Source organism: Phyllobates terribilis, unplaced genomic scaffold, assembly GCF_046119375.1.
Source record: "Phyllobates terribilis strain yellow unplaced genomic scaffold, ASM4611937v1 Scaffold_9__5_contigs__length_417890890, whole genome shotgun sequence".
Classification (NCBI taxonomy): domain Eukaryota; kingdom Metazoa; phylum Chordata; class Amphibia; order Anura; family Dendrobatidae; genus Phyllobates; species Phyllobates terribilis.
In genome coordinates, this window is record NW_027362769.1 from 238,465,521 (window position 1) to 238,481,981 (window position 16,461).

The window sequence follows — 16,461 nt, forward strand, 5'->3', positions numbered from 1 at the left end:
CACCCCCAAAATTAAAGTGGAAAAACACACTACAGGCTGATCCAAGTTTCATGTAATGTCCTTAAAACAAGTCAAAATGAGGCTCAGTATTGTGTGTGGCCTCCACGTGCCTGTATGACCTCCCTACAACGCCTGGACATGCTCCTGATGAGGTTACGGGTGGTCTCCTGTGGGATCTCCTCCCAGACCTGGACTAAAGCATCCGCCAACTCCTGGACAGTCTGTGGTGCAACGTGACGTTGGTGGATGGAGCGAGACATGATGTCACAGATGCGCTCAATCAGATTCAGGTCTGGGGAACGGGTGGGCCAGTCCATAGCTTCAATGACTTCATCTTGCAGGAACTGCTGACACACTCCAGCCACATGAGGTCTGGCATTGTCCTGCATTAGGAGGAACCCAGAGCCAACCGCACCAGCATATGGTCTCACAAGGGGTCTGAGGATCTCATCTCGGTACCTAATGGCAGTCAGGCTACCTCTGAGATGTGAATAAGGGCATTTTGCCAGAAATGCGTTGAGATGTATTCCCAACCTGTATGATCTTTTAAATTATTTTGTAATAAATTGAGGATTTTAATTATTTTTGGGACTCACCAAAATTATTTTCCTATGTGAAGCCGTAAGTCACGGCTACTGGTTGGAGACCAACAACATTGTAAGACAGATTGAGTCATATAAATAGGACACGGTGAGGCTGCTTTTTTGTTTATATTACACTATAGTCTACCATATACAGGTGCATCTCACTAAATTAGAATATCATCAAAAAGTTAATTTATTTCAGTTCTTCAATCCAAAAAGTGAAACTCATATATTATATAGAGTCATTACAAACAGAGTGAACTATTTCAAGTGTTTATTTCTGTTAATGTTGATGATTATGGATTACAGCCAATGAAAACACAAAAGTCATTATCTCAGTAAATTAGTATACTTTATAACAACAGCTTGAAAAATGTTTTTAAAATCCGAAATGTTGGCCTACTGAAATGTATGTTCAGTAATGCACTCAATACTTGGTCGGGGCTCCTTTTGCATCAGTTACTGCATTAATGCAGCATGGCATGGAGGCGATCAGCCTGTGGCACTGCTGAGGTGTTATGGAAGCCCAGGTTGCTTTGATAGCAGCCTTCAGCTTGTCTGCATTGTTGGGTCTGGTGTCTCTCATCTTCCTCTTGACAATTACCCCATAGATTTTCTATAGGATTAAGGTCAGGGAAGTTTGCTGGCCAATCAAGCAAAGTGATACTGTTGTTTGTAAACCATGTATTGGTACTGTGGACAGGTGCCAAGTCCTGTTGGGGAATGACATTTCCATCTCCAAAAAGCTTGTCGGCAGAGAGAAGCATGAAGTGCTCTAAAAATTTCCTGGCAGACGGCTGCGCTGACTTTGGTCTTGTTAAAACACAGTGCACATACACCAGCAGATGACATGGCCCCCAAACCATCACTGATTGTAGAAACCTCACACTAGACCTAAAGCAGCTTGGATTGTAGCCTCTCCAATCTTCCTCCAGATGCTGGGACCATGATTTCCAAATGAAATTCAAAATTTACTTTGCATTTACTTAGTGTCAATGACTGCCTTCTGGACATCTGTCAAGTCAGCAGTCTTCCCCATGATTGTGGAGCCTACTGAAACAGACTGAGGGACCTTTTTAAACACTTAGTAAGCCTTTGCATGTGTTTTTTGCTAATTATTCAAATTTACTGAGATAATGACTTTTGTGTTTTCATTGGCTGTAAGACATAATCATCAACATTCTAATTTAGTGAGATGCACCTGTATTTATATGAGGAGACTACTGCTAGAGATCAAAGCAATGGACATAATGAGGTTCTGTGACGCTAGTCATTAACTCACAGAGCGACCGTGAGGCGGATAGTCAGACATTCCGAGGTCAATACCAAGAGAGCCCATAGATACCAAGGGTAAAGACAGATGAGTAAGTCAGATCACAGTCCAGGGTCAATATCACGAGAGAGCAGAACAAAGCCAAAGGGCAAGACAAGGAGGTAGTCAGAACACGGTCCAAAGGCTCAGGCAGCAGAAGATAAGAACACAGAACAACAGAATGAGGCAAACACTCACCAGGAAGCACAAACTACGTCTGGCAGGGAACAGGGGCAGTCAACTCAGTTAGATAGCTTGGGCAATCTCCATAACACTGAACACCTGGAGACTGCCATGCAAATCCCAGTCAAAGATTGGACAGCCAAGCTGTCAATCAAAGCACCAAGAGCCTGACTTGCCACTCACAGTATTGGACAGCCAAGCAGTCCATCAAAACACAGCAAGAACCAGTTCAATAGGACAGCATAGCAATCCCACACAGAATACAGGAATTGTGACAATACCCCCTCTTTAATGGGGGCCACCGGACCCCCAGGTTTCCCAGGAAACCTTCGATGAAAGGCCCTGACTAGACGATCGGCGTTTACGTCTCGAGCAGGGACCCAGGATCTCTCCTCTGGTCCGTAACCTCTCCAATGAATGAGGCATTGGAGGGAATTACTGACTTTCCGAGAATCAACAACCTTTTGTACTTCAAACTACAAACTGCCATTGACGGAAACTGGCGGAAGTGGAGATGAAGGAGACAAAACGGAAAGGACAAACTCTTTTAGCAGAGATTTATGGAAAACATTTGGAATGTGAAAAGACGGAGGGAGTTTTAATCTGAAGGTCACTGGGTTAACTACCTCCAAAATCTCTTATGGACCAATAAACTTAGGACCCAACTTTGCTGATGGCACTTTCAATTTAATATTTTTGGAAGAAAGCCATACCTTATCGCCAACTTTGAATATGGGTCCCTCTGAATGTTTCCTATCAACCTTCCGTTTCTGGCGATGCTGGGCTACCCCAGTATTCTTCTGATCCTCCATCCAGACATCCCCAAGTTTCTGTATGACAGCCTCTACTCCTGGACAACCATAACTCATTCTTGAGAATTCACCAAAATGAAGATGAAAACCATAATTGCAACAAAAGGCGAAGTTCCAGTAGACTGGTTAACCCGACTGTTAAAGGCGAACTCAGCAAGAGGTAAGAATGAAGACCAGTCCTCCTGCTGAGCCGCAATGAAGCATCTAAGAATTTGCTCCAATGACTGATTGGTCCTCTCTGTCTGACCGTTTCAGGATGATAAGCAGAGGAAAATGATAGGTCAATCCCTAATCTATTACAAAACGCTCTCCAGAATTTGGAGACAAATTGCACCCCCCTATCGTATACAATGTTCAAGGGAATTCCATGCTATCTTACCGCATGATTGATAAATAACTGGGAAAGTATATCAGGTTTAGGTAACCCTGATAATGGAACAAAATGAGCTTGTTTACTGAATCGGTAAACCACCACCCAAATAACGATTATCCACAAGACAAAGGCAAATCAGTTATGAAATCCATGGACAAATGAGTCCACGGTCTTTCTAGAATAGGCAAAAGAGCCAATTCCCTGGCCGGCCGGTTCTGACAAACTTTAGCGGGTGTGCAAATCTCACAAGCGGATACAAAACTTTTAATGTCATTAAGCATGGATGGCCACCAAAAGTTTCTACATATAGCCTTCTGAGTAGCCGTGACCCCGGGTGACCACTCAAGATAGAGTCATGAAACTCTTGCATCAAACATAATCTTAGAAACACGGGCACAAATAATTTAGATCCAGGAGTAGCGGAAGGAGCCGACGACTGGACTTTGTGAATCTCAGCCTCCAATTCTGAGGACACCATCGAAATTACTACACCCTTAAAAAGAATCGAGGAAGGAGGTTCTAGAGGAGAAACAGACTCAAGGTTGCATGACAGAGCCTCAGCTCTAACATTCTTAGATCCTGGTCTAAACATGATGGAAAAATTGAATCTAGAAAAAAGTGAGGACCACCTGGCCTGTCTAGGGGCTAAACATTTAGCAGATTCAAAATAAGCCAGATTCTTATGATCAGTCACAACCGTGACCTGTTGAATAGCTCCCTCCAAAAAATGCCTCCATTCTTCAAAAGTTAACTTTACAGCAAGCAGCTCACGATTTCCAACATCATAGTTTCGTCCAGCAGATGAAAATTTCCTAGAAAAAAATGCACATGGCTGTAAATTAGTCAGGGTTTTGGGACCTTGGGAAAAAACAGCCCCCACCCCAACCTCTGAGGCATTCACCTCTACAATAAACAGTTTCTGAAGATCAGGCTGAATCTGAACTTGAGCAGACATGAAGCACTCTTTTAGCTTATTAAAGGCCCCAATAGCAGCTGACAGCCAAACCTTAAGATCCGCCCCCTTACATGTGAGATCAGTAAGAGGTTCAACAATCTGCAAAAAAACCCTTATAAATTTTCTATAGTAGTTGGTGAATCCCAAAAAACCCTGCAGTGCCTTAAGGTCGTGAAGTTGAACCCAATGAATTATAGCCTGCACCTTCCCAGGATCCATTTTAAAACCCTCACCAGATACAATGAACCCCAGAAATTATATTTCCTGAACAGAGAAACGACACTTTTCTAATTTGGCAAACACAGAATGACTAGCCCAGGGGATGGGGATGACTCGGTTACCCGGGCCTTTCGCCTTAAGGAGGTCGCGGTGGTCGGCTCCCGGACCCGTACTCTGGGGTCTCTCTTTAAAAAGGCGTTCATAGATGTTAAGTTTTATTAAAAAGTTCGTGACGCCACCTATGGTTTCTGATGATATTCACCAGCGCTGCGCAGTCCACTGAGGCCAGTGATAAGGCAGCTAGATGGTATAGCTCCCTACAGGTGGAGCTGGACCTCAGGGCAGTATAAGAACGGGGATGCAGGACAAGGAGACTCAGCCGAGTCGGAGCAAGAACAGTGACGGACACAAAAGTCACTTCAGTACCTTTTACTGATGGAAATTCAGGCACTCCCCGGAGCACTGTAGGGTGAAGGGTGTATGTCCGGATCCTCCCCAATGAGCAGGTTTTGGGCCTCCTGGTTCTTGCTGCTGCGTAATAAGTTTCTGACCTGCCTGGAGCTAGGCCTAACTTTGTCTCTGTCCTGCGCTGGCTGACCTTGTGGTAGGGCCTTCTCCTGGAGTGCACGCTCCCGACCTACGGGGCCTACGGGGCCTATGTGTCTCCTGGCTCTGGTACGTATCAGCACTTTAGCGATCCTGGGACTTGTAGTTCTCCAGGGATTCCGGTTTATCTTACTGGGTCATGGAGATCCCGGTAAGCTTCGGACCCGGTGTCCGGTAACTACTTCTTCTTCGGGGTGAGCTAGTTAAGCTCCTCTGCCCCCTATGAACTAACTCTCTCTACTCTTCGCCTTCGGCCTACTCGGACCCTCAATAGGCTACTCACACTAACGGCAGCGTGCCGCTCTTCACCGATCTTATGGCGCCGGCACACCTAAAGCTCACCTCTCTGAGCTACACGGAGTCTTGATCTGGAAGCTCCACTGCAGGATAGCAATTGCAGGAGCTGGAACAGACTTTGTCCTCTGAGGTAACTCTTCTCAGACTGCACTGGACTCACTGCTAAACCAGACTGAACTCTGACTCCAACTGACTAACTGCCAGGCTCCACCTTCCCTTTTATATCTCCCTAACGGGCTCCCTCTGGTGGTCTGAGGTGGAAGGTGGAGAAGTGTGAATGGTTATGGGGGCCTCTTGTGGAGGAATCCTTCAATACACCCTTCTAGGATTTGTGATACCAAGCACAGCTGGGCTTCACATTCCCCCCTAGTTAAACTCAACACTCCCGGGCTGAAGTACATTTTATAAAAACAGTAACAATAGGAAACATAAGCAATACTAAAACAATCTTCCCTTTATGGGAGGCACCAATCTTAAATGTTGCATAACTATAACATAGCAGAGGTTCTCATACAGGATGTCCATCTCACAAGGTAGAGTACTTTGGTGGTTTTGAGGGACCTGTCCTAAACCCTCTCCGTAGGCCCTGGGGTGACTGCAGGGCATGAAGATCCCGAATCGGACCTCCACACGTGCCACTCCAGACAGGTTTTACTTCTGAGGTCACCTAAAGGGCACTCCAGGGAGCGCAATTATATACAATAAAAGTTTTTGGGCTGCACACAGTCCTCAGCCACGCAGTTCATTATGCAAATAAAGAATTAATAGGAAAAAGCACAAATTGATAAACATAAGCATGCATGAAATCATACAACTATGCAACACATTACAATTTAATATATAATACCCCAGCGGTAACTATATATATTTTTCAGAAACTTTGACTATCTACTGCATGTACCTAGCAGGGGGTTTACCTCTCGTGCTACGTACTGATCTGCGTAGTGCTGTGGTTGGTGGAGTGTCAGTGTCTGTATCCTCAGTTACTCTATCAGTTCTACGTGTGACCATGTTGTAAAACTGCCTTAACCTCTCTCTTGGACTGGCAAGTCTACCATTGGCTGGGCCCTCTTGCTCTGCTCCTGCCGGGGATCCTTCATCCGGGGATACTTCTTGAGCTGGGCCTTCTGCAGCACTTACAGGTACTACTTGCTGTGGAGGGTTTTCTGGTTGTTCATAGAATTGGAGTACTGGAATAATTACTGCACCTCCTATTTGAGGCCAATCAGCCGGGAAGTCTCCAAGGTCAGTGTGTATCACCGCTTCTTTAGGTTCTTCCTGGATTGTGAGAGGCACTTTTTCTTGGGGTTTCAGTAATTCTGGACACAACTTTAAGTGGTCCCTGGACACTGTAGCAGATGTTTTTCCTCCATCACAACTGATTATACAAGTCTTTTTGTTGTCAAATCTTGACGGTAACACAGTGTAAGGGTCTTTTTCCCACTGGTCATCAAGTTTATGGTTGCGTCTTTTCCTTTTCAATACTGTCTCACCAGGTGTAAAGGGTTCTGTTGGTGCGTTTTTGTTGTAGTGCATTTCCTGCTTTTCTCTCACCCGAGTAAGACTGTCCTTGACACAAGCTTGTACCCTTCTGTACTGCTCTTCTCTGGTGGTGTCCCAGTCCTCAGTGGTCATATCAGCTTCAGGTTCAACAACACCAAGCTCCAAATCCATGGGCAGCTTTCCTGGCCTTGCCCGCATGAGATATGCCGGAGTGCAATTGGTGGAACTGACTGGTATATGATTGTACAGATCCACTAGGTCTGGTAGTAGGTCTGGCCACTGGTTTCTCTCCTCAAGTGGTATGGTCTTTAGCAGGTCGATGATGATGTTGTTCATCTTTTCGCAGAGACCGTTAGTTTGGGGGTGGTACGGTGTAGTCCTGATCTTTTTACACCCGTACAGATGGCAGAACTCTTTGAACAATTCAGCCTCAAACGCCGGGCCTTGGTCAGTCAGTACCTGCTCAGGGTATCCATGGGGCCTGCAGAAGTACACTTGGAATGTCTTAGCTGCTGTCTCTGCTGTCAGGTCTTTGACAGGGGCGACCACCAGGAACCTGGAGTAGTGATCCACCATGGTCAGGGCATAGGAGTATCCTGACCGACTGGGTGACAACTTGACATGGTCCAGGGCCACGATCTCCAGGGGCCGAGTCATCTTGATGGGTTGCAGGGGTGCCTTCTGGCTGCTGAAGTCTTTCCTTCTCAGGCCGCAGGGTCCACAGTCCCGGCACCACCTTTCAATGGAGCTGCACATTCCTACCCAGTAGAATCGACACTTCAGCAGGGTCTCTAGCTTTTTCCAGCCAAAGTGCCCCGCCTGATCGTGGTAAGCTTCTAATACCATCTGGATGTCTGTCTTAGGGACTACTATCTGCCATACCATCTCATGAGTTTTTGGATTGACGTACCTCCGGCACAGCTTCTCACGGTAAATAAACAGCCGGCTTCTCTCGTTCCACAGCTGCTTTGCTTGCAGAGACGCATCTTTCTCCAGGGAGGCACCTTCTTGGGTTATCAGCTGTTTGATGCGGCTGACAACCGGGTCGCTGTCCTGGGTCTCTTTCCAGCTGTGGTGAGGAAGGGGGTTTAAAGTCTTTTCACGCGGCTTCCTGGAGGCTCGTTACTCATGGATCATCCCACTCCGGTGAAAGGCAGGTAGCTCTATCTCTTCCAGGTCATCCACTTCTTCTTCTGTGTCTGACTAGTGAGGCATCCTAGACAGGGCATCGGCGTTGGCGTTCTTGCGGCCCACCCGGTATTTGATTGCAAATTGGTAGTTTGACAGGTGAGCCATCCATCGTTGTTCCAGAGCCCCCAACTTAGCTGTTTCAAGATGGGTCAAGGGGTTGTTATCAGTAAAGGCAGTGAACTTGTTGGAAGCTAGATAGTGCTTGAATCTTTCAGTGATGGCCCAGACTAAGGCCAGGAACTCCAACTTGAAACTGCTATAGTTCTCTGGGTTCCTCTCAGTCGGACGGAGCTTCCTGCTTGCGTATGCGATGACTTTCTCTTGCCCATTCTGCTTCTGACTTAAGACAGCGCCCAGGCCTTCGTTGCTGGCATCCGTATACAGCAGGAACGGTTGGCTGTAGTCAGGGTAGGCTAGGATCTCATCACCTGTCAGGATCTCCTTCATCTCCTGAAACGATTCTGCTTGCTCCTTACCCTAGTGGAATGGAGGGTTTTTGCCTTTGGGGGACTGCCCTACCAGGAGGTCTTGCAGAGGAGCTGCTTTTTTTGTGTAGTCCTTTACGAACCTCCGATAGTATCCTACTAGTCCCAAGAACTGACGCACCTCCTTGAGGTTCTTCGGCTCCGGCCACTTCTGGATGGCTGTGACTTTCTCCGGGTCTGGTGCTACGCCTTCTGGACTGACAATGTGTCCCAGGTACTGTACCTTCTTCTTGAGCAGGTGGCACTTTGAGGGCTTCAACTTCATCCCGTACCAGGACAGTGACTCAAATACCTCTGCCAGGTGTTTCAAGTGGTCCTCGTACGTTCTGGAGTACACAATTACGTCATCCAGGTAAAGTAACACAGTCTCGAAATTGCGGTGTCCCAGGCAGCACTCCATCAATCTCTGGAACGTTCCGGGGGCATTGCAGAGTCCAAACGGCATGCTGTTGATCTCGCAGCGTCCCATCGGGGTGGTGAAAGCCGTCTTCTCCCGATCCTCCTCAGCCACAGCGACCTGCCAGTACCCACTAGTGAGGTCAAGGGTGGAAAAGTAATTTGCAGACTTTAAGGTAGCTAGGGACTCCTCTATGCGTGGTAAAGGGTATGCATCTTTATGTGTAATGTGATTTACTTGACGGTAATCTACACACATTCTCATGCTCCCGTCCTTTTTCCTAACCAGCACTAGGGGAGCCGCCCAGGGACTACAACTATCCCTAATCACTCCCGCCTTCCTCATGTCATGCAGCATTTCTTTTGCCTTCTGGTAGTGAGCTGGGGGTATAGGCCTATAACGTTCCTTAATTGGAGAATGGTTGCCTGTGGGGATATGATGTTGAACCCCCTTAATCCTCCCGAAGTCTAGTGGATGTTTACTGAACACCTGCGAGTACTCTTGAACCACCCGGTGTATACCCTGTTTTTGATGGGCAGGAGTGGTGTCTGTCCCAACATGGAGCTGTTGACACCAATCCTCCACCTGGGTTGCAGGGTCATTATCCTCTACTTCATCTGGTGAGGTTAAGGACTCCGCCTCATGGATGCAGTTATTATTGACAGCATGTAATTTGGCAACAGTGGCATAACGTGGCAGTTTGACCTCATCTTCCCCTAGGTTAAGAAGACGGACAGGCACCCTCCCATTACAAACATCTACCACTCCCCTGGCGGTTAAGAGCGTGGGTCTATGCTCGGAGCAAAGGGGTTCTACTACCGCCTGGTAGCTCTGTCCTCTAAGACCCATGGCAGCTCTACATCAGATGAGCATTTCACTCATTGGGGGGATGACAATGGGTATGGGGTCTGTTACCCTCACGTTACCGATTTCACCGTCTGTTAGCCTTACTTGCTGTTGATACATCAGGACGCGGATCTGCTTCTGTAGTGCCCTTCTCTGTCCTGGTTTGGCAGTGTCAGCTATCTGTTGGAGTAAGAACACAACCTCTCCCAAACAGTTACTAACAATGTTAGTGCCAAGTACCATATATGGGGTTCTGCCATCAGGGTTAGTCTCCACTACAATTAGTCCCTGGTCCTTCAGCTCCACTCTCTCCACTTTTACAGTCACATTCTTAACCCCGAGTAGGTTAAGGGGGAGTCCATTTGAAGCATATACAGACAAATTTGGAGCTGGCGGACGTAGATCGTCCATGGACCAGAACCTCTTGTAGAGGACTTCAGGCATGATGGTTACCTGAGATCCTGTGTCCAGCAGGGCATGCGTCGGGATCCCGTCCAGTACAATGGACAGGAAAGGTCTTCCTCCGACGAACCTATTGTACCAGTCTGATGGGCCTGGTGAGTCTACTCCTGGGTGTCGGCTCTCGGACCCAGGGTTTTCTCGTTTAAAGGACACTTCTGGGCGAGGTGTCCGGTCTTACGGCATCGGTAGCAGGTTGGTTCCCTCGGTGGGCGGCGCTGGTCACTGGTCCTTGGCGAGGGTGGTGTTGGCCTCCTCCTCCTCCGCATCCAGGGGACATCCTCAGGGCTGTCGGCTAGCAGGATCTTCCCTCCTTCCTCGGGCTCCGTCCGCAGCTGCAGGGCACTCAGCACGGTGGTCAGGGTTTTGCTCAACTGACGCACCTCAGAGCGCAGACTGTCCAGTTCTTTAGGGGACATTGCTGGGACTTTAACTTCAGCAGCCACTGGGGAAAAGGTGGGTGTAGCAGGCACTGGAGTAGCCCCACCCTGGTAACGTTGGATGGCATTTGTTTCCAGGGGCTGCAGTCCTTTTATAGCCATGTCCTTAAGATTGTCAAAGGTGACATCCGGATGATCCAGGGACCACCAACGCACAGTTCTGCTCTCCTCTGGAGACTTCAGTCCCCAGACAAACTGTTCCTTCAGCATTTTGTTCTCATTCTCAACGCTGGTTGGACTAACCTGGTTTAGAGCCCGCAGGGCCCCTTGGAGACGCCAGGCGTAGTCCCGAACATTGTCCTCTGGTTGTTGGGAGCAGCTGTAAAACCTCATCCGGAGGTCCGCCTCAGTAAGGTCCTCAAATACAGTCTGTAGTTTTTGGAATATTGCGGACACTGACTCCTGGTCTGCGGCTGACCATGTTTCCACTTCCCGCTCCGCAGCACCGGTCAGTTGTCCTAATACAATGGCAGCTCTTTGTTTGCCGGTCATAGAGTACATGTCCAAAATACCACATATCTTCCGCTTGAATCCAGACAGGTATCTGGTTTGCCGTTGAACTGGGGGAGCCACTTTGCTCCTGGAATGTACGGTAAAGTCATAGGAATTACGGGTGTTACAGGCGCTGCTGGTGGAGCGGCGGCTTCGGCCTGTCCATAATCGGGTGCGGGCTGAACTTCAGGGACGTTGACCGGCAGGTCGGCGTTCTGCTGTTCGACGGACATCTTAGCGCCCCCCTAGCTAACCATGGCCTACCTTTTGGTTTTTTTCTTCCGGTAGGCCGCAGCTCCGCAGGTGACGGTTATCTTCAGGACCTTGCGTCGCTTGCGTCCTACGTCAGAGCGTTCAGCGACGCTCCGTACAGGACCTGCCGCTTCCTGATTTGACGTCAAGGCGTGGGGCGTGTCCGGGACTTCGCGCTCTTTTGCAGGTACGCCCCTTATTATCCCGTGGTTACACCTTTCTTCTTGCTCAACGGCCCAACAATGGCGGCTATCTTCACCACAACTTTACGTACACAGTTCAAAATAAAGGCGCACAGTACCCGGTGGCAACAGGCAAAACACGGCGTCGTTGCAGCGGGCACGCAATCCTGTTCGTGACGCCAGAAAGAGAATGACTAGCCCAGGGGTTGGGGGTGACTCGGTTAGCCGGGCCTTTGGCCTTAAGGAGGTCGCGGTGGTCGGCTCCCGGGCCCGTACTCTGGGGTCTCTCTTTAAAAAGGTGTTGATTGATGTTAAGTTTTATTAAAAAGTTCGTGACGCCACCTATGGTTTCTGATGATATTCACCAGCGCTGCGCAGTCCACTGAGGCCGGTGATAAGGCAGCTAGATGGTATAGCTCCCCACAGGTGGAGCTGGGCCTCAGGGCAGTATAAGAACGGGGATGCAGGACAAGGAGACTCAGCCGAGTCGGAGCAAGAACAGGGATGGACACAAAAGTCACTTCAGTACCTTTTACTGATGGAAATTCAGGCACTCCCCGGAGCACTGTAGGGTGAAGGGTGTATGTCCGGATCCTCCCCAATAAGCAGGTTTTGGGCCTCCTGGTTATTGCAGCTGCGTAATAAGTTTCTGACCTGCCTGGAGCTAGGCCTAACTTTGTCTCTGTCCTGCGCTGGCTGACCTTGTGGTAGGGCCTTCTCTTGGAGTGCACGCTCCCGACCTACGGGGCCTATGTGTCTCCTGGCTCTGGTATGTATCAGCACTTTAGCGATCCTGGGACTTGTAGTTCTCCAGGGATTCCGGTTTATCTTACTGGGTCATGGAGATCCCGGTAAGCTTCGGACCCGGTGTCCGGTAACTACTTCTTCTTCGGGGTGAGCTAGTTAAGCTCCTCTGCCCCCTATGAACTAACTCTCTCTACTCTTCGCCTTCGGCCTACTCGGACCCTCAATAGGCTACTCACACTAACGGCAGCGTGCTGCTCTTCACCGATCTTATGGCGCCGGCACACCTAAAGCTCACCTCTCTGAGCTACACGGAGTCTTGATCTGGAAGCTCCACTGCAGGATAGCAATTGCAGGAGCTGGAACAGACTTTTGTCCTCTGAGGTAACTCTTCTCAGACTGCACTGGACTCACTGCTAAACCAGACTGAACTCTGACTCCAACTGACTAACTGCCAGGCTCCACCTTCCCTTTTAAATCTCCCTAACGGGCTCCCTCTGGTGGTCTGAGGTGGAAGGTGGAGATGTGTGAATGGTTATGGGGGCCTCTTGTGGAGGAATCCTTCAATACACCCTTCTAGGATTTGTGATACCAAGCACAGCTGGGCTTCACAAGAACTCTCCCTGAGTCTTTGTAAAACAAAACAAACATGCTCATAGTGTGAACTTAGATCAGATGAAAAAATTAGAATGTCATCAAGGTATATCACAATAAACCTTCCAATGATATCAGAAAAAATGTCATTCATAAAGTTCTGAATAACAGCAGGTGCATTGGTTAAACCAATAGGCATGACCAGATTGTCAAATCTGACGTTTAAAACGCTGTTTTCCACTCATCACCTTCCCGGATTCGTATCAGATTATACGCCCCTCTGAGATCAAGTTTAGAAAACCATTTAGCCCCAGTAAGCTGATTATATAGGTGGAAGGGGGTAAGTATTTTTAACAGTAATTTTGTTTAGTTCACAGAAATTGAGGCAAGGACGGAGGCCACCATCTTTTTTTTTCACAAAGAAAAAAACAGCAGCTACAGGCATGGAGGAAGGAAGGATGGATATGACCCTTCCGTAAACTTACTTTAATATATTCTTTCATAGTGGTCCGTTCAGGTCCCGACAAATTGTACAAACAAGCCATAGGCAATTTGGCATTAGGAATTAAATCAATAGTACAATCATAAGGACGATGGGGAGGTAGTAGCTCTGCCTCTTTTTCCAAGAACACATCTCCGAAGTCTTTCAGGTATGCCGGCAGACCCTCCAGACTAGCGGAGCAAATTTTCACAGAACGAATACATCTTTCATGGCAGTTGAGGCTCCATTTAACAATATCCTTTTGCCACCAATCGATAACAGGATTATGAACATGCAGCCAAGGAAACACCAACACCAACTCATCAGGTAAATTATCCAACACATAACAGGAGATGGACTCATAGTGCAGTGTTCTCACTCTTAGTGTGAATTCCACTGTTACCAGCTGGACAAAGTTCTGGAGTAACAGTGTCTTGTCAAAGGCGACAATCTGAATGGGTCTTTCCAATCTAACTGTCCCTAATCCTAATTTAAGAACCAGTCCAGAATCAATAAAGTTTGCAGCAGACCCACAGTCAATGAAAGCAAGTGCAGATAACAATAGGTTATGAAAACATAGTTCTACGTTCAACAGTACTTTATCTGAGGAGTAAAATGGTACCTGGAAGCCTGGGTGACCTCCTCGACAATCACCCAGGCTTAGACGTTTCCCGACGACTTATTTGCTTGAGGGCGAGTCAAGCAGTCCTTGAGATAATGTCCAGCGCGACCACAGTAGAAGCAGAGTCTGAGATCGCAGCGACATTTCCTCTCCACGGTCTGAGAGCTGGCTGCTCCAACCTCCATTGATTCCATCTCAGGTAAGGAAAAAGGCTCAGGAGGAATGACCGAAGCCCCTTTTCGCTCATCAGTTCTCTCCTGAATCCTGCGGTCCATACGAATGACCTGAGACAGAGCCTCCCCCAAAGACAGGGGTGGAGGATGCGAGGCCAGAGTGTCCTTAAGAAACTGCCACCTGAGAGCAGCATGGTTCCAAAAAACCTCAGAGGACAATTGCCGGAACTCTGAACTATAATCCTCAGCGGTGCGGCCCCCCTGCGTCAGGTTTGTGATCTTAGCCTCTGCGACCTAGACCCTGTCAGGTTCGTCATAAATCATCCCTAAAGCATCAAAAAATGCGTCGACAGAAGACTGTTCTGGGGCTAGTGGGGACAAAGAAAATGCCCAAGTCTGAGGACCCTCACGCAATAGGGACATGATTATACCCACCCGCTGGGACTCATCCCCAGAAAACCGGGACCGCAGAGTAAAAAATAATTTAAAGCTCTCCTTAAACACCCTAAATTGATCCTTCCCCCCAAAGAATTTGTCAGGAAGTGCCACAACTGGTTCGGGGAAGGTCAACTGTACGTCAGTAGGTCTATAAGACATAACTACTGAACACCTGGAGACTGCCCTGCAAATCGCAGTCAAAGATTGGACAGCCGAGCTGTCAATCAAAGCACCAAGAGCCCGACTTGCCACTCACAGGATTGGACAGCCAAGCACTCCATCAAAACACAGCAAGAACCAGTTCAATAGGACAGCATAGCAATCCCACACAGAATGCAGGAATCGTGGCAAGTTCTAGTTGCTTCTGTGACCATTGGTGGACACAAACATAAAAGATGCAGTAACTTTCTGTAGAGCAGCCATGTAAAAAAAACAGTAATTATCACAACTAATAACATCGAAAAAGAAGAATAGAACATTTTCATCATATCATTTACTATTATAACTATTTTAATTGAAATAATTTTAATTTTAATCTATAAAGCATGGCATGCTAGTTCTATTCTGGTGCAGAGGAAGGATCCGTGATCCCCAAATGCAGATATACCATATTCACAGATCATTGTAAGAAAAAATAACATGACATTTGCTTGCCGCTGTATATAAATATAAATATATATATATATATTGTCCATTACATCCTATGCTTAACACGTAAGGCTCAGTCAGAACTCTTTGAAGAGTAGTATCAAAAACCTGGTCTAGTGGAAATACTGGAAATACAAAATTAGAATTCTAGAGATGCCACTTCTGTGCAATGCAGTATTTTCTCTTCCTGCAAATTACAACTAGTGACTGCAGGCAATGCTACACAGCTCTGATACTCTGAAAATGTCCAATTCATTGCAGTCGTAAGCTTTACATTATCTACACTGAGCTTAATATAGGGAATATATAGAACACTTAATGACAAAGGGCTTTATTCACCCTAATATAAAAAGTGTCTATTAGACATAGCTGTGTCATAATGTGCCCTATAGAATGAATACAAATAGCTGGTATGTCTGAACCAGTCACATCGGATTGCAATAAATGTCTATGGGGGCACCATGTACATGGACTGTTGCCAAACTAAGGTGGCACAATATTCCGAAAAAATTAGCGGATCTATTAAAATTTAACTGTGCCAAATTTTCCCCCAAAATTCTACTTTCAGTGAATACATTTGTGTAAATCCCAATACTGGAAAGATTGTAATTGCTTGTAAAATACATGTGGCAGAGAGGAGAGAGAGAGAGAACCCTGCTGACCATTAGAGTTTACTCTTTACAGGTGACAGAGGACCCCAAAGACCATAAGATCTTATACTCTACAGAAGAGCGAGAGGACCCGGCTGACCATAAGAGCTTACACTCTACAAAAGAGAGAGAGAGGACCCCGCTGACCATAAGAGCTTATACTCTACAGAAGAGAGAGAGGACCCGGCTGACCATAAGAGCTTACACTCCACAGAAGAGAGAGAGGACACTGCTGACCATAAGAGCTTACACTCTTTAGGAGAGAGGACCCCACTGGCCTTAAGAGCTTACACTCTATAGGAGAGAGAGGACGCTGCTGATCATAACAGATTACAATCTACAGAAGAGAGGACCCTGCTGACCATAACAGATTACAATCTACTGAAGAGAAAGAGGACCCCGCTGACCATAACAGATTACAATATACAGAAGAGAGGATCCTGTTAACCATAAGAGCTTGCACTCTATGAGAAATAAATTTACCCAGTAACTATGGAGATGCAAAACGACTTTGCTGTAGAAT